Raw genomic sequence first — 18,617 nt, 5'->3', positions numbered from 1 at the left:
CAGCAAAGATGAAACACATTTGCCTCACTTGACCACTGCACTGCCAGGGAACCCATGGTCATGCCAGAAACTTAGTGCACCCTGCCTGTCAAGGGAGGGTGGTCCTTGTATATTTTGCTTCTGGATCTGGAGAGTGCTATAGCATATTTTCAGTTGCAGAACAAGCCATCATAAAATTCACTTTTGCCTGCTCTAATAGCTAAGAAAGAAGGGAAACACTGAGACTTTTCCTTGAGATTAATAGATTACCCTTGGTTAATATTGAACATAGTATAGCTGAAAATGTTATATATGAATTAAATGATTCTTCTCAAAATTTCTTCTATTTAGTAAGGACAAGTCAATATTAAATATTTACTGAGAACTACTCGATATAGATTATTTTCAGCAGCTGTTGTCAGATAGCTGTTGAAGTGACTATGTAATTGTAGACTAACCTTCGTGAGAGCTGACTGCCATGATTCTCAAAGTGTGGGTCCAAGGCCACCTGCATCATGATCAGCTGGAGAATCATGAATAGTTCAGACTTCCCAGAGGCTCGCTGCAGGCTGATTAGATCAGATTTTCTGGAAGCGTGGGTCAAATATCTGTATTTTAAAAAATACTCCAGTTACACGACACTCTGACTCATTTTTCTACTGAATTGGTGGAAGCATGAATTTCTAACATATTTTATAACTTTATTTTCATTTTTTGGCTGAGATTTAGTTCTTTTAGTCTCTAAGAAGTACAGATGAAATAAGTAAACCTAGTATGTGAAAATCTATGCAAACTCAAGGATGAGGTTTTTAGATAAGGTAAGTGATATTTAAACATACTTGTAAGCTTTGACATGTATGAGTAGTCTTGTTTCTTTCAATGCAGTCACTGAAGAGACCTCAGTATATGATTCTCTAAATGACCCAGAAAGATTCCACACATATTTTAGGGGTCAATTCCAATCATTCCTTTTTTTATATTTCATGACCACTACTCTTTACATTTTATTTATTTGAGAAGTAGAGTTAAAGAGAGGGAGAGACAGAGAGGTCTTAGAACATCCATTGGTTCACTTTCTTTTTTTTTAACTTTTATTTAATGAATATAAATTTCCAAAGTACAGCTTATGGATTACAATGGCTTCCCCCCCCATAACTTCCCTCCCACCCGCAAACCTCCCCTTTCTCTCTCCCTCCCCGCTTCCATTCACATCAAGATTCATTTTTGATTCTCTTTATATACAGAAGATCAGTTTAGCATATATTAAGTAAAGATTTCAACAGTTTGTACCCACATAGAAACACAAAGTGAAAAATACTGTTTGAGTACTAGTTATAGCATTAAATCACAATGTACAGCACATTAAGTACAGAGATCCTACATGAGGAGTAAGTGCATTGGTTCACTTTCTAAATGGTCTCAATGGCCAGAGCTAGGCCTATCCAGAGCCAGGAGCTTTTTCCCAGTCTCCCACATGGGTGAAGGGGCCCAAGCACTTAGGCCATCTTCCACTGCTTTCCTAGGTCATTAGCAGGGGTTGGAAGTAGAGCAGATAGGACTAGAACTGGTGCCCTTATGGGATGCCAGCACTGCAGGTGGAGGTTAAACCTACTATGCCATAGCACGGGGCCCAACAGAGTTGTTCAAAACCTGAATGACATATCCCTAAGCCAATTTGGTCATTTTTCCCCCTTGTCTTCCTTTTCCTTTCTTTTTAAACAGAGGATATTATCTGTTTATTACTGTTATCACCTAGCCTGCAAAAACTGTGATTATTTATAAAAGGCATATGTATTCTTTTTTTTTTAGTAAATTTAAACTTCCAAAGTACAGTTTATGGATTACAATGGCTTCCCCCCCATAATTTCCCTCCCACTCGCACCCCCTCCATCTCCTGCTCCCTCTCCCCTTCCATTCACATCAAGATTCATCTTCAATCATATTTATATACAGAAGATCGATTTAGTATATATTAAGTAAAGATTTCATCAGTTTGCACCCACACAGAGACACAAAGTGTAAAATACTGTTTGAGTACTAGTTATAGCATTATTTCACATTGGACAACACATTAAGGACAAATCCCACATGAGTAAACAGTGACTCCTGTTGTTGACTTAACATTTGACGCTCTTGTTTATGGCATCAGTAATCTCCCTAGGCTCTAGTCATGAGTTGCCATGGCTACGGAAGCCTTATGGGTTCGCCTATTTCGATCTTATTCAGACAGGGTCATAGTCAAAGTGGAAGTTCTCTCCTCCCTTCAGAGAAAGGTACCTCCGTCTTTGATGTCCCCGTTCTTTCCACCGGGATCTGACTCACAGAGATCTTTCATTTAGGTGGTCGTCGTCGTCTTCTTTTTTTTTTTCCAGAGTGTCTTGGCTTTCCATGCCTAAAATACTCCCATGGGCTCTTCAGCCATATCCAAATACCTTAAGGGCTGATTCTGAGGCCAGAGTACTATTTAGGACATCTGCCATTCTATGAGTCTGCTGTGTATCCCGCTTCCCGTGCTGGATTGTTCTATCCCTTTTTGATTCTATCAGCTAGTATTAGCAGACACTAGTCTTGTTTGTGTGATCTCTTTGACTCTTAGACCTATCAGTGTGATCAATTGTGAACTGAAATTGATCACTTGGACTAGTGAGATGGCATTGGTACATGCCACCTTGATGGGATTGTATTGGAATTCCCAGGCACTTTTCTAACTCCACCATTTGGGACAAGTCTGATTGAGCATGTCCCAAATTGTACATCTCCTCCCTCTCTTATTCCCACTCTTATATTTAACAGGGATCACTTTTCAGTTAAAATTTAAACACCTAAGAATAATTGTGTGTTAATTACAGAGTTCAACCAATAGTACTAGAACAAAAAAAAATACTAAAATGGATAAAGTATTACATTGTACATCAACAGTCAGGACAAGAGCTGATAAAGTCATTGTTTCTCATGTGGCATATGTATTCTTAAAGGATAAAAGAAGCATTGAGAATATTTAAAGCAATTAAAAATTTCAGAACAGAGCCGGCGCCGTGGCTCAATAGGCTAATCCTCCACCTTGCGGCGCCGGCACACCGGGTTCTAGTCCCGGTTGGGGCGCCGGATTCTGTCCCGGTTGCCCCTCTTCCAGGCCAGCTCTCTGCTATGGCCAGGGAGTGCAGTGGAGGATGGCCCAGGTGCTTGGGCCCTGCACCCCATGGGAGACCAGGAAAAGCACCTGGCTCCTGGCTCCTGCCAGGATCAGCGCGGTGCGCCGGCTGCAGCGGCGGCCATTGGAGGGTGAACCAGCGGCAAAGGAAGACCTTTCTCTCTCTGTCTCTCTCTCTCACTGTCCACTCTGCCTGTCAAAAAAAAAAAAAAAATTTTCAGAACAGAAGTTGAGTGTATATAAAGCCATAAAATAAATTTTAATTTAGCATCTTAAGGTATTTACTTGGAAGTATTGTATAAATTCTGAGATTTATATTTCAAAATCAGTAGATACAGACATACTTCTTAGATATATAATCTGTATATTTTTATGTATAGATGTCACTGTCTTAGCATCTGTCATATACTAGTTGGTACGCTATCTGTGGTTGAAAAGACAATTTCCTAGTGAATATGGGACTCTCATCATTTAACACTTTGAGGCCCTGCTAGAAAAAAGACATTTTCTTAGACAGTAGGCTGATTAATAAGCCCTAACTGATAAATACAGTAGAGAGGATAGTTTGCAAAACACAGTTTATTTTATGATCAAAAACACAATGAAATTTCTCTCTTAAGATCAAGGTTGGGGGGATGTGCCTCATACTCTTTCAGGAATCTTTTCTGACTTGTTTTTTGGTGTTAGCAGTTGTTAGAAACTCTCACCCACTACTTACCTACATCCTCAAGCTTTGGGAATTTCAGGTTCTAAAGTCAGTATTCAGGACATAGAACCATCATAAGTAGTTCAGTAGGTTAAGTTGGAATGTAATAAGTTCTAATGTTCTCTAGTAAAAATGTACCCCCAAATTTCTGTGCTCTTAAATTATGCTCTTAAATATATCCCAAATTTCCATATTCTTTTTAAAAATGGTATTATTTGAGAGCGATCAGGGAGAAATAGAGGGAGAGACCTCCAGTGCATTGTTCATTCCCCAGAGGCCCAGGAACCAGGAACCCAATTCAGGGTTCAATTAGCAGTAAGGTTGAATTAGGAGTGAAGATGGCATCACAACTCAGGCACTGTGATATGGGATATGGATATCCCAAGTGGCATCTTAACTGCTGTGCCAAATGCCCACCCCTGTAGTATGGCTTCTTAAGAGCAGAATTAAGAATAAGATTGAGGCCTAAGGAGCTGGTGTTGTGGCAAAGTGGGTTATGTTGCCTGAGACAGCAGCATCCCATATGAGCACCTGCTGGAGTCCTGGCTGCTCTACTTCTGATGCAGGTCCCTGCTAATGTGCCTGGGAAAGTGATGGAAGATGGCCCAAGTGCCTAAAACCCTGCCACACGTGGCAGACCTACATGGAGTTCGTGGCTCCTGGCTTTGGCCTGGTTGAGCCACAGCCTTTGTGACCATTTGGGGAATGAACCAGTGGATACAAGATCTCTCTCTCTGGGGCTGACACTGTAGCATAGTGGATAAAGCCAACACCTGCAGCACCGGGATCCCATATGGGCACCAGTTCATATCCTGGCTACTCCTCTTCTGATCCAGTGCTGTGCTAATGGGAAAGCAGTGGAAGATGGCCCAAGTGCTTGGGCCCCTGTACCCATGTGGGAGACCCAGAAGAAACACCTGGTTCTTGGCTTCAGATCAGCTCAACTCAGGCTGTTATGGCCATTTGGGGAGTGAACCAGTAGATACAAGACCTTTCTCTCTGCCTCTCCCTCTCTCTAACTCTACCTCTCAAATAAATAAATGTCTTTAAAAATAAAATCTCTCCCCCCTTCTCTCCCTTCCTCCTTCTATTTTCCCTCTTCTCTCTCCCCTCACCCCAACTCTGCCTTTCAAATAAAAAGGTTTGAAGACTTCCTGGTTATAGTAGATGTATTAGAATAGCTATCATTATTTTGGGGTAAGATTGCATTTGTGTCCTAATGGCTAATATAGATTTGAAAGATGTAAATATTTATGATAGAATCATTTTAGTTTTCATCTCTTTTAGATACCAGAAAATTAAAAATTAAGTTTCAGCATGAGATTTATCCTGGCAATAAAGGAACAGTTGCTGATAATGTTATAGACTTACATCATCCTTCAGAAAAGATGCTACAATCCACTTCTCAGGATGGATTCTTGGCCTCTTTGAGTTTGTTGTGATACAGCTAAAGGAATAGGATCGACTTTCCTGATCCCATCCATACCTCTAAAAAAAACCAAACTTTTGGACTCATACCACTCACAGTTACTGTTAGGGAATCAATTTGATTTGGACATTTAAAAGAAAAAAAAAAACACAGTGAAACTCAGCACATTTTCTTCCAGATGTATATAAGACAGAATTATTGGAGACAATAGTGTAGGTTTGTAGTTATTTAAAACAATGCATTTTTTCCATTTGGTAATATAGATTTACTTATCTCGAGCCCAGGACTGACACACCCTCCTTTGAGAATATGTCTGGTTTATAGCTGTGAAGTCAATACGACCTCCTGGGTCACTGAGGAAACAGTTGACTTGGTGTGTGAAATAAGAATTTTAAATCCCATGTTGAGCATTAAAGTAAAGGGAGATGGAACATAGAAGCTAAAAATACAGAAATATAGTAATTATTAAGTTGATTATGAGAATTAAATAGCTTATTATTGTCACTATAACTTCTTACAAATATTTACTAGGGGCCCAAAAGATGATTAGCATTAAACTTAGTTTATCAAGTGCCTTTGTCCAGTTTCTGCTGCCATACCAATACTACAGGCTGTGGGAATTACAAAGAAAACCTTATTTGGCTCCCAGTTCTGGAGGCTGGGAAGGCCAACATCAGGGCAGCCGCATCTGGTGAGGGCCCTCTGCTGTATATAATATGGTGAAAGCTCTCAGGTGGTGAGAGTACATGCACCCAAAGAAGAGAGTAGGGCTGAGTTTATTCTTTTTATCAAGAGCCAATGGCATTGATCCATTCACAGGGCCTATCATTAGTCATCTCTTGAAGGCCCCACCATTTAACACTATTGCAGTGGCAATGAAATCTCACCATAGCATCAAGTTTCTCTGAAAACCAGATTCTAAAAAAATATAATTCTTCAACTGTTACAAAGTATTAGAATTGAGCTTAAAGAAAAAAGTTATTTGGAACACACTATTTGAATTATAAGACATAATTATAATTACAAAAACATTTAATGATTAATTTTATTTCAATATTTTATTAGTTTTTCTTGAAGCACTTGGGCCTCTTATGCTGACATTTGCAGCCCCTTTTTTCCTGTATCACATTCAGGCTATAATAGCAGCAGTTGTAGCTCATACTTGCATCCTTATAAAATTTGAGATTTTTGTTTGTTTTTGACTTACAAAATTTTTAACATTTATAACATCAAGATATTAGATACATTAAGATATAGTTATTGAATAACAAGGTATTTGCATTTCACATATCGTGAGCCTGTCCATTTTGTAGGTTGGTCAGTGAAAGGAAGGCTGCAATAGATACATCTTTAGTAGCACGGGCATGGATCGCTGAACCTGCAAGGTATGAACTGGTTTCTTTACTGCCAGCATTGCCAATGCCCTCACGAATCTGAGAGGCAGAAACCGTATCATTTAAAATTACAGCAGTGTTAAAATGGTTGTGTCTCAATTGCTTTCTAATCTTTTTTGTTGAAATAAGTATGAGTAAGTTTTGTGATTATTGAAAATGTGTTTTAAGTTCAGCAAAAGCTTGCTGGGTTAGATGTGTTTCCATAGACTCTTGAAAACAATGATTTCACCCATTGCTGTTTCAAACCAGCTTAGTGCTTAGATATGGCCCCTAGAAGTACTGATTGTATGAGCTGAAGGGACATGTCCAGAATGCATTTGAGGGAAAATGCATGAATTATCATCCTGTGATTTAATGGTGATTAGGCAAATATGAAAAATTTTGAACCTACCTTGATTTTTCAGGGAAAACTGGTGTGTAATATAAGGTTGTATTTTTTTTTGGTTTTTATCAATTATTAGTAAATTATTTAGTACTTGATATGGGTAAAATACTGTACTGGGTTGAGTAATGCATGGTTCCTGGGAAGTTTGAGGTTTAAAGACTTACCTACATGTGTAGCTTGCACATTACTTAGTCTTAATTCCATATTTCAATCATAAAATTTTCTGGAAAAATATTCACATCTACCAGTAAGATATTTGTCCACCTATTCTTTCCAGGGAATTATAAATGCAGAAACCTCACAAATAATGTAACACTGAAAGTGGTGAAATGATATTATAGGGAACAAATCATGTTTGATTACTCAAAGGAAAGGAAGTTGTTCCCACGGGCTTTAAAACAATTTGCATTTAGTTTCCAAACTTTAGGTTCAATAAAGGACTTCTGAACTTTTTTCTGTTGTCATAATCTTGGTAACATTATCTGTTTGAGGTTTATTTGATCTTAGTAATAAAATACATTTCTGTGCATTTATGAAAAGACAGTCCACTCACCACAGTAGTACTATGTGTATGATAGTAAAGATATTATTACCATACTTGATGCATGAGAGAATTTATCCAGTCTTCAAATCTTCATGAAAAACTGACATTAAAATTTTCTACATTCCATGAGGGGAACCACAGGATGTCTGGTGTAAAATCTTTTGGATAGTTTTCTGTCTAGTTTGAATTGCTTTTCTTCATGAAATCATGTTATGTAGAATTATATCTGAATATCTCATCAGTTGAGATAAACCACAAGTACCTAAAGTGAACTAGATGTCTGCTTAATCTCAAGAAATCTTCAGATACAGAAATATGGGTTCACTGAAGAGCAAAATCAGTTAATCTTTAAAATGAAGTGTAATGAACCAATAAAAGAACCACAGTTCAAATGTCTGACATCATCCTAAATGTCTTCCAGAGAAGAGAGATTTTCTCATAGTGCGTGTGGGGCGTGGTTTTTTTTTTTCTTTTTTGACTGCATTTTCTCCATATAGAATAAACAAAGACTCAATTGATTGATGACACAAAACAATTGATGGCTGTGAGTTGGATTTATTGCCTTTATTAGATTAGAAGGAAGGCGATAAATGATATCCTCCTACCCTGTTCTCTGATTAGCATATCTATATATTATTTATTTTCTATCATTATTGAACAAATAAGTATGACCAAATATTGCTCAGGAGATTATAATATAATAACAAAAATGTACTATTTTTATTTAACATGACTTTGTTTACTAGATTGCCAAAAATTGATTTATCGGAAGCTGACTTGGCATTTTATGGTTTCATTTTGTCATATAGAAGGTGGCCTCAAAAAGGAACTAGAGTTATCTCTACTAGGACTTTAGGGAAACCTCGGCTTTTTCCTTCAGGCATTGGTAAACTAAAGATAAGAGGCTACTTGTGCTAGGATGGATCATTTCCTCTTTAACTTATGGAGAATGACAGCAAGAGTTAATGGAAATAAGAGCATGGCATAGGAGAAATAAAATGGGCAACTGAAAACCGCGCCCACCTTTCTGTCTCTTTTGAGGAGGCAAGGAGTAGAGATGATGGAGAGGAGAAGGAGGAAGAAGCCAGTAATATGGACTGGAGACTGAACAGTGTTTTGTTTTGTTTTGTTTTGTTTTGTTTTGTTTTGTTTCATACTATTTGTTGAATTCTTTAATTAGTGTAGGGTTAACCTTACAGTATTAAGCAAATTGAAAATAGATCTTTGTAACAATTAAGAGTGGGAATAGGAGAGGGAGGATGAAGAAGGGTTGGTGTGTGGGAGGGAGGAAGTGAAGGGTGGGGAAGTATCTCTATGTTCTGAATCTGCATATGGGAAATACATGGAATTTGCATACCTTAAATACAATTTTAAAAATATATAAAAATACTAGTATTTAAAGACTTAAAATATTTATTTTTACTCTTTTCTTGTACCTTTTAAAAATGTATTTTCTGTGTGACCATTGACAGAAACTACAGCATACAGGCTTCTGAAAAGTGAGAAACTGCATTAGTGGAAAGTACGCTGGACTAGAAAAATCGAGTCATGTCAACAGCTTCTGTGCCCTTCGTTCTAACACCTGTAAAACAACAGATTTATAGGTTATCTGCTTAGTTCCTTCTAGTTTTAGTTTATTATGATCTGATATTTCTATAAATTCAGGGGCTAGCACTGTGGCATAGGGGGTAAAACTGCCTCCTGTGGCACTGGCATCCCATATGGGTGCCGGTTCACTTCTCAGCTGCTCCACTTCCAATCTAGCTCTCTACTAACAGCCAGGAAAACCAGCAGAGGATGGCCCAAGTCCTTGGGCCTTTGCACCCATGTGGGAGACCCAGAAGAAGTTCCTGGCTTCAGAATGGCCCAGCTCTGGCCCTTGGGGCCGTTTGGGGAGTGAAAGAGCAAATAGAAGATTCACTCTCATTCATTCTCTCTTTCCTCCACCCCCTTCAAATAATATATATATGTCTTCCAGACTGGCTTACATGTTTTTATACCTACAGCATTCCAACTGAATATCAGAGACTATTTCCCCAGGGAGGGAAAGTTTATGTTAACTCAGTTTAACATAGTTTGCCACTAGTTCCCAGAAACTTAGAAGTGGTGAGTCAGATTCTACTTAGAACCAGGTGGACATTACTGAAGACCATTAAATATATCCAGTCCAGAGAACAGAAATGGTGAGTCATCTGGAGTCTGACAGAGGGATTAGAACTAGGAACCTATGTTGGCTGTGAATATTATAAAGGACAAAAAAACTATCACTTTAATACTAAACCAAGATCTATTTTAGATTTAAATCGTAGAGCTTATTATGATCTCATTAGATAAAACTCCCATAAAAATTGTGGTGCCAGTTTGGCCATTAGGCTTACATATCTGGATAAGAGGTGATTTTTTTTTTTAATGAAGAGGATGAAATTTAGTGACGTACATATCAAATTCAAACCATTAAAAGTTCAGAAACAGTTCATTGAGTAAGAGTGTATACCAACATTTCCCTGAAGTTAGGAGACATATGTGGCTTCTGGCATAAGAGCTGAGAGAATACAGACTGCATTAATTTGAACAAGGATATGACAGAGTGACAAATTATATCAAAATCTAAAATGCATGGAGGCAACAGAGGATGGATTGTCTTGAATTTGGATAGAGTTTAGAACGTTCACAGGGCTTCCCTTTTTTGAACTGCCGTGGAGAGCAAGTTTAGCTAAAAAACAAAAACAAACAAACAAAAGGCACCAACCGATTCTGCGGAATTGAATCTTAGTATTTAGTCACATATTTTACTAATGCCCCCAACAATAAGTTACATTTTAAATCAACAAAATACTGAAGAGGTCCCAAATCAAAATCTTGTCAAACACAACAAACCTTATTACAAAATTTATCCTAAAGAGTTGAGTGTTCCTCAATTCTCTTACTGGCAATTGAGAAAAGATTTTGCTGCATGTCTTAACAAACCTGACTCTACTACCTTACTAGCTATGGCAATGCAGATACTATGTGATTTGCACATAACTAGATTTCTGGCTGTCAGAGCCCATCTGTAACCAAGCTGACATTCTGGAGACTCATTGCATTATTTTTCATTTCTTTTTTATTATTATTTATTCATTTATTTGAAAGGCAGAATTAGAGAGAGAGAGAGAGAGAGAGAGAGAGAGAGAGAGAGAATCTTCCCCAGATGGCTGCAATGGCCAGAACTGCCCCCATCCAGAGCCAGGAGCTTCTTCCTGGTCTCCCACGTGGGTGCAGGGGCCCAAGTGTTTGGGCCATCTTCTGCTTTCCCAAATCATAGCAGAGGGCTGGATTGGAAGTGGAAAAGCTGGGATTCTAACCTGCGTCCATATGGAATGCCGGCACTGCAGGTGGTAGCTTTACTTGCTACACCATAGCTGTGGCCTGCATTCTGTTTCAAAGCTTTAATGTCTCTACAGGCCAAATTTGGATATTAATAATAGTATTTTGGGGGGGCTGGCACCGTGGCTTACTTGATTAATCCTCTGCCTGAGGTGCCAGCATCCCATATGGGCGCCGGGTTCTAGTCTTAGTTGCTCCTCTTTCAGTCCAGCTCTCTGCTGTGGCCCAAGTGTTTGGGCTCCTGCACCCGCATGGGAGACCAGGAGGAAGCACCTGGCTCCTGGCTTCAGATCGGCGCAATGCCAGCCATGGCAGCCATTTGGAGAGTGAACCAATGGAGGGCAGGCCTTTCTCTCTGTCTCTCCCTCTTACTTTCTGTAACTCTGTCAAATTTTTTTTTAAAAATTTTAAAAAATAGTATTTTTCCCTTTGGGATATTTTGGGACTTAAAATACAAAAATCCACATAAAAAGGGTTTACCAATGTGTCTAACATACAGTATTTGAAAACAATATTATTGTATCTACTGTTATATTTCAGGTAAGTATTGTTAATGGTTAGAAAAACAAAGTAATAAACAGGATTAGTCTCAAAATATGGTCAAAACAAAATCTAAATCTTATATCAAAAAAATGTAAAGGGGACTGCTAGAATCATAGAAAAGCCATAGTAAATATTACATTAAAAAATCATGGTGACAACGTACAGCAAGAAAAGCTGCTTCCAAGCACAAAGAGAACTCCAAATCATTGTGGTGTCATCACTTGCAAGGAAATTGAGTTCTTTGTTGCAGTGAGCATCTTTTGAGGTACTTTTTGGCTTATCTGTATACCTTGGGGAAGTGTCTATTCAAATTTTTTGCCCATTTTTAAATTGGATTATCTATCTTTTTTATTATTGAGTGTTAGGAGTTCTTTATATATTTTGGGTTCAAGTCCCTTTACGGATAAATGATTAACAAATATTTTCTTCCATTCTGTGGGCTGTGTTTTCATTTTCTTTTTTTTTTTTTAAGATTTATTTATTGGCTGGCACCGCAGCTCATGTGGCTAATCCTCTGCCTTGCAGCACCGGCACACCGGGTTCTAGTCCCGGTTGGGGTGCCGGATTCTGTACCAGTTGCCCCTCTTCCTGTCCAGCTCTCTGCTGTGGCCCGGGAAGGCAGTGGAGGATGGCCCAAGTGTTTGGTCCCTGCACCCACATGGGAGACCAGGAGGAAGCACCTGGCTCCTGGCTTCAGATCGGCACAGTGCGCCAGCCCTAGCAGCCATTTAGGGGGTGAACCAATGGAAGGAAGACCTTTCTCTCTGTCTCTCTCTCTCTCACTGTCTAACTTTGCCTGTCAAAAAAAATGATTTATTTATTTGAAAGAGTTACATAAAGAGGAGGGAGAGAGAGACAGACAGACAGACAGACAGATCTTCCAGTCTGCTTGTTCACTCCCCAGTTGGCCGCAAGGGCTGGAGGTTCAACCATCTGAAGCCAGGCGCTTCCTCCGGCTCTCCCATGCAGGTGTGGGGCCCAAGGACTAGGACCATCTTCTACTGCTTTCCCAGGCCATAGCAGAGAGCTGGATCAGAAGTGGAGCAGCTGGGACTTGAACCAGTGCCCATTTGGGATGCTGGCACTTCAGGCAGCTTTACCTACTACACCACAACATCAGCCTGCTGTTTTCACTTTCTAGTGATGGTTTTGATGATGTCTAGTTTGTCTATTTTCCCCTTTGTTGCATCTGGTTCTGGTTTTATATCTTTTTTTTTTCTGAATCCATGGCCATGAAGCTTTGTTCTTTTTTTTTCTTCTTTAAAGTTATGTAGTTTTAGCTATTACACTTAGATCTATGAGACATTTTGAATTTCTTCTTACATTGTAAAAGATGAAGTGTTTTTGTTGTTGTTGTGTGTGTGGTTTTTTTTTTTTTTTTTGGCTTGTGAATCATCAGTTGTCTCAGAAATGTTTGTTGATACTCTGATTTCCTCATGAGTGGCTGGCACTGTCGCCTAGTGGGTAAAGCCACCGCCTCAGTGCCGGCATCCCACATGGGTGCTAGTTCAAGTCCTGGCTGCTCCACTTCCGATCCAACTCTCTGCTATGGCCTGGGAAAGCAGTGGAAGATGGCCCCTGCACCTGCATGGGAGACCCGAAAGAAGCTACTGGCTCCTGGTTTCAGATCAGCACAGCTCTGGCCATTGTGGCCAGTTGGTGAATGAACTAGCGGATGGAAGACCTCTTTCTCTCTCTCTGTCTCTCTGTCTCTGTTTCTCTGTCTCTCTCTCTCTGCTTCTCCTTTTCTCTCTTTAAAAAAAAATCTTGATACCTTGTCAAAAATTGGTTGACCATAAATGTAAGCCTAATACTTCTTTTAAAATCTACACTTTATCTAACTTGTTACAGTTAAACAGAAAACTTTTTTTCTTAAAGATAATTTGTAATAAATTCTCATTTCATTCAGATGTTTCAGCTGAAATGAATTTTCTTTTATTTCCATCAGTTAAATACATTTTGTCTTCCTTATGGTATATTACTAAATTAGACTATTTTAATGTTAACTATTCAGAGGAAAACTATTAATTTGAATGGAAGTTGTTTATAGCTAACAAGAAAATACTTGAATTTCAAATCATTATATTTTCATTTTTTTCTTTTATTTAATACAAATTTTGAAAGTATAACTTTTCAATTATAGTGGTTATATTTTTATTACTTTAACTCATTTAACTTCAGATTTCCAAAAGTATATTCATTTGAAGTAGGGTAGCTTTTTTTATTTGGATCCGTGTATTCCTTTTATGGAATCTATCCATCCAGTGTAATTTTTTGACTAGTATGTCATTTAAATAGATTATAGCTTGAATGCCATGCTTTTTAAATTGAAGAACTAAAATACAGGACAAAATATATCTCATAAGTTTAAAAATTGAGATGTTAAAGTTTATCAAATAAGAATGAGCAATTGCTTTTACAAATAGTATCAATAAAACCTCAACATATAACATTAAGACAAAAACCCGTAGGTGTTTTTATTAGCCAGGAAAATAAATATTGTATAGGGAGCAAGTATTTGGCTTAATGGTTAAGATGGTATTTAAGATATTCGTCCTGCAGATTAGGGCGCCTGGGTTCAAGTTCTGACTCTACTCACAATTCTAGCTTTGTACTGATGCATACTCTGGGAGGCAATCGTGATGGCTCAAATAATTGGGTTCTTGCCACCCTCCTGGGAAACTTGGATTGTTTCTGGCTCTCTGGTTTTTACATCTGTTGCCTCTCTGGGAAGTGAATCGGTGGATGGAAAATTTCTCTCTGCCTCTTCCTCCTTTTCTCTTTGATGTTCTGCCTTTCAAACAAATAAAATTATTTAATTAAAAATAATTTTAAGCTGATATATCCTGAGATCAGAATCTACTTTGAAAAATTCATAACAGCAAAGTAGTGAAATTTGGGGCTGGCATAATGGCATAGCGGGTTAAGCCGCTGCCTGAGACAGCTGCATCCCACATGGGCACTGGTTTGGGTGCCGGCTGCTCCACTTCTGATCCAGCTTTCTGCTAATGTACCTAAAAAAGCAGCTTGAACCCCTACAGCTACGTGGGAGACCTGGATGAAGCTCCAGGCTCCTGGCTTTGGTCTGGCCCAGCCCTGGCCTTTGCAGCCATTTGTATAGTGAACCAGAGGATGGAAGATCCCTCTCTTCATTTTTTTTTTAAAGATTTATTTGTTTATTGGAAAGTCAGAGCCAGGCAGAGAGAGAGAGAGGTCTTCCATCCACTGGTTCACTTCCCAGATGGCTGCAATGGCCAGAGCTGCACTGATCTGAAGCCAGGAGCTTCTTCCGTGTCTCCTATATGAGTGCAGGGGCCCAAGGACCTGGGCCATCCTCCTCTGCTTTCCCAGGCCACAGCAGAGAGCTAGATCAGAAGTGGAGCAGCTGGAACTTGAACTGGTGCCCATATGGGATGCTGGCACTGCAGGCGGTGGCTTTACCTGTTATGCCACAGCGCCGGCCCCGATCTCTCTCTTCTATTTGTGTTGTCTTCTCTGTGTATAACTCTTTTTTTTCTTTCTTTCTTTTCTTTTTCTTTTTTTTTTTTTTTGGACTCATAAGCATTTTTATTTGCTTGTTGGCTCAAAGCCTCGGTTCAAGTTCAAGGAGGCTGCCCACGTGACACAGGCGGGCGAGAGGGAACCAGGGAAAGGAGCGAATTCGCTCCGTCTGCGGCTGAGCACCTAGAACCGCATTGAGGACGCCATGAGACATGGGCGAGGCAGCCCCACAGTCTGGGCTTCTTTACATTCCCTGGGTTGCTACACGGAGTTTTTTTTTTTTTTTTTAAACCAATGCATGAGAGAAAGGGAAGCGGCTCAGGGGCGGAGGGCGGGCGCGAGGGGGCCCTCCGCCAGGCTCCCCGAGGTGCCCGCCTGAGCCCCCCTCACAGCTGGGCTTCCTGCTCTCGCTCCCCCGCCCCCCCACCGCCCTGGCCCCCGCCCTCAGCACCCGGAGGCTCCTGGCCTCCCCTGCCCGGGGGCCTCTCTTGGGCAGGACTGACAGCCGGGGGCTGTTCCAGAAGCCTCTCCAGCGCTTGCGAAACCGGGAGAAGCGTCCAGGGGTCTGGAATCTCACGGTCTTGACCGGTTTGCCGGCCCTGGCTCCTGGCACGGACCCTGTGGCTCCCAGGGAAGGTGGAGTTTCAGCTTCCTGGATGGCTGAGGCCTCCGCCCTCTGACTACCTACAGCCCCTGCCCTTGGATTAGCTGAGGCCTCTGCTCCCTGACTATCTGCACCTTCTTCCCCTGGATCAGCTGAGGCCTCTGCCCTCTGGTTATCTAAAGCCCTGCCCCCTGGTCAGCTACAGCCTCTGCCCTCTGATTATCTGCAGCTGCCACCCCCTGGTCAGCCATGGCCTCTGCCCTCTGATTATCTGCACCTTCTTCCCCTGGTCAGCTATGGCCTCTGCCCTCTGATTATCTGCAGCTGCCACTCCCTGGTCAGCTACGGCCTCTACCCTCTGGTTATCTAAAACCCCTGCTGCCTGGTCAGCCATGGCCTCTGCCCTCTGATTTTCTGCAGCCCCTGCCCCCTGGTCAGCCAGGACGCCTGCCCCCGCCCTCCGAAGGAGGCGGAAGGAGGCCCAGGTGATCCTGGGCCTCCACCGCCTGGGCCTGGGCGCCCCTCCACGATGCCCGCCTCCCCATGGCCGCCGCCGCCACCAGCGCACTCTGGCTCCACACCCTCAGTGGAGGCCCTCCTGGCCTCGCCCAGCCTGGGGCTGGCCCTGGGCGCCCAGCCCTTCACCCTCTGCTTCAGCCTCCCCCAGGACACGCAGCCGACATACTCTCGCCACCGGTCGGCCCTGGACAGCGGCGGCCCCGGGTTGTCCTCCACCACGGGCACGGGCACGGGCACGGGCACAGCGACGCGGCGGCGCGCGGGCTGCGCGCTGGGCTGCTTCTCCCCGCGCCGCAGGAAGGCCTCCACCAGCTCCTCGTCGTCCTCGCTCTCTGCGTCGCTGCCCAGGAACTTGCTGCCTAGGCAGCTGACCGGCATCCTGCGCACCCTCCGGCCGCGGCGCGCCCCTGGCGGCCTGGGCTCTGCACGCCTCGACGTCGCTGAAGTCGCTGTCGCTGGCGTTGCTGCTGTCGTAGGTGCCCACGACCAGCCGCGGCGGCGGCGTGGCCATCTGCGGGACGCGCATCCTCACTCGGGGCTCCTTGGGCCTTTTGGGGGGCTGCGGCGGGTGCGGGGTGCTCTTCTCGATGAGACGCGCCAACGTCCTCCAGGGTGCGACCCTCCTCCTCCAGGAACTGGGTCAGCCGCTCCCGGAATTCCGCCTCCTTGGTGGCCGGCTTGGAGATGACCCTCCAGACGGCCCCGGCCAGCCGGATCTCCCGGGGGATGAGCAGGTGGTCCACATGCTCCCCGATCTGCAGCATCCCCACCATGGAGTCCTCCTCGCGGCGGAACACCTTGCAGATCTTCTTAAAGGTTCCCACCGGCTTCAGGGCCTCCACCAGCAGGTCCAAGTCCACATCCTTGCAGGAGTCTGGGACGCTCCAGAGGATCAGGCTGTCGGGGGACAGCAGGAAGCCCCAGGGGAACCAGCCCCCCACGTGGCTCTTCTCCAGGGTCTTTAAGATCTCCAGGGTGGTCTCGGGCCTGCGGGCCAAGAGCCCGAACAAACTACCAGCAGCCTCGGGTCTTGGAGCAGAGGTAGGGGAGCCAGGGACCAGGCGGGCTCCTCGCCCACAGCAAGCCCAGGGCGTGCCCAGATCCTGCTCACCCCGACGCTGGGGAGGAGGCAGCGCACAGGCCGCTCGCGGGAGCCAGAGAGACGTGGGTCCGGAGCCTCGAGCCTCGAAGGCTACGCCAAGTCGGCCGGGGCGCACCGGCTCCCTCCCGCCCCAGGCACCAGGGATGTGGCTGGGAACTGGAGAGCGGACTCGGCGGACAAAGACGGTCAGGCCGAGGCTATTCAATGTGGCCCAGCGCCCGCGGGAGGGTCTCCCGTTCCCAAGGCTGGCTGCCGCCAGGCTCCGCCTGACCTTGCTGCACCTCCCACCTCCCAGCCCTGTGTATAACTCTTAAATAAATTAATCTTAAAGTGAAATTTAACAGAATAAAGCAATAAAAGTAGTTATCTGTAGTCTGAAAATTTATATTTTTGTCATCTGAGAAAAAATATCAGCCCCTTGATAAGAAGTGGAATTTTGCTGACAGGTGTTTCTGTTTCTTTATTTGTTAGAAACCTAAAAGAGCATTTATAAGGTAAATATGTATAGTGAAAATGAGGCAAAATAACTAGTTTTTTAAAAGAATAATCTGGGGTTAACATTTAGCATAGCGGTGAAGAGGTTGCTTGGAATGCCTGTGTCCTGTGTCTGAGTGCCTCGGTTTCAGTGTTGCTACAGTCGTTCAGCAGGTGATGGTTCAAGACCTTGGCCTAGCCTAGTCCTGGCTTTTGGGAGATTTTGGAAATGAACCAGTGGATGCATGATCCGTCTCTCTGCCTTTCAATTTAAAACTCACATGTATAAAACAATTTAAATATATACTAGATTTAAAAGGAATAATATACTCTATTGGTCCAAGAATTTCTTTTTTTTTTCTTTTTAAGAATTTCCTTTTTAAAGCTCCTAGTATGTATTTATTGTTTTACAGCCAGCTTTGGGTCAATATAATGGTGAGTGTTTATGGTTAGGCAAAGTTTGCCTTATTATCTTTTACTCTGTTTTTTGAGATGCTTCTTTTTTTTAATAAACATAAATTTCCAAAGTACAACTTTTGGATTATAGCAGCTTTTTCCTCCCATAACCACCATCTGACCCGTAACCATCCCATCTCCCACTTCCTCTTCTATCCCATTCACATCAAGATTCATTTTCAATTATCTTTATATACAGAAGATCAATTTAGTATATACTAAGTAAAGATTTCAACAGTTTGCACCCACACAGAAACACAAAGTATAAAGTACTGTTTGAGTACTAGTTATACCATTAATTCACATAGTACAATACATTAAGGACAGAGATCCTACATGGGGAGTAAGTGCACAGTGACTCCTGTTGACTTAACAAATTAACACTCTTGTTTATGGCATCAGTAATCACCTGAGGCTCTTGTCATGAGCTGCCAAGGCTATGGAAGTCTCTTGAGTTTGCCAAC

The 18,617-nt window shown here is 42.4% G+C and overlaps 1 protein-coding gene and 1 pseudogene across 1 annotated transcript in view; one reads left to right on the top strand and one right to left on the bottom strand.

The window, feature by feature from the left end:
* The window catches only part of LOC149124946 (protein transport protein Sec24B-like), a 153,622-nt gene that overhangs the window by 92,429 nt on the left and 42,576 nt on the right, over positions 1–18,617 (top strand). The gene's annotated exons all lie outside the window — the stretch shown is intronic.
* Positions 15,285–17,528, bottom strand: LOC100342096 (coiled-coil domain-containing protein 8-like; annotated as a pseudogene).

This window comes from Oryctolagus cuniculus, chromosome 8, assembly GCF_051225735.1.
Source record: "Oryctolagus cuniculus isolate XC-2025 breed Fujian yellow rabbit chromosome 8, ASM5122573v1, whole genome shotgun sequence".
NCBI classification, from domain to species: domain Eukaryota; kingdom Metazoa; phylum Chordata; class Mammalia; order Lagomorpha; family Leporidae; genus Oryctolagus; species Oryctolagus cuniculus.
Note: the sequence above shows the minus strand (reverse complement) of the source record. Positions and strands in the feature narration are given on the sequence as shown.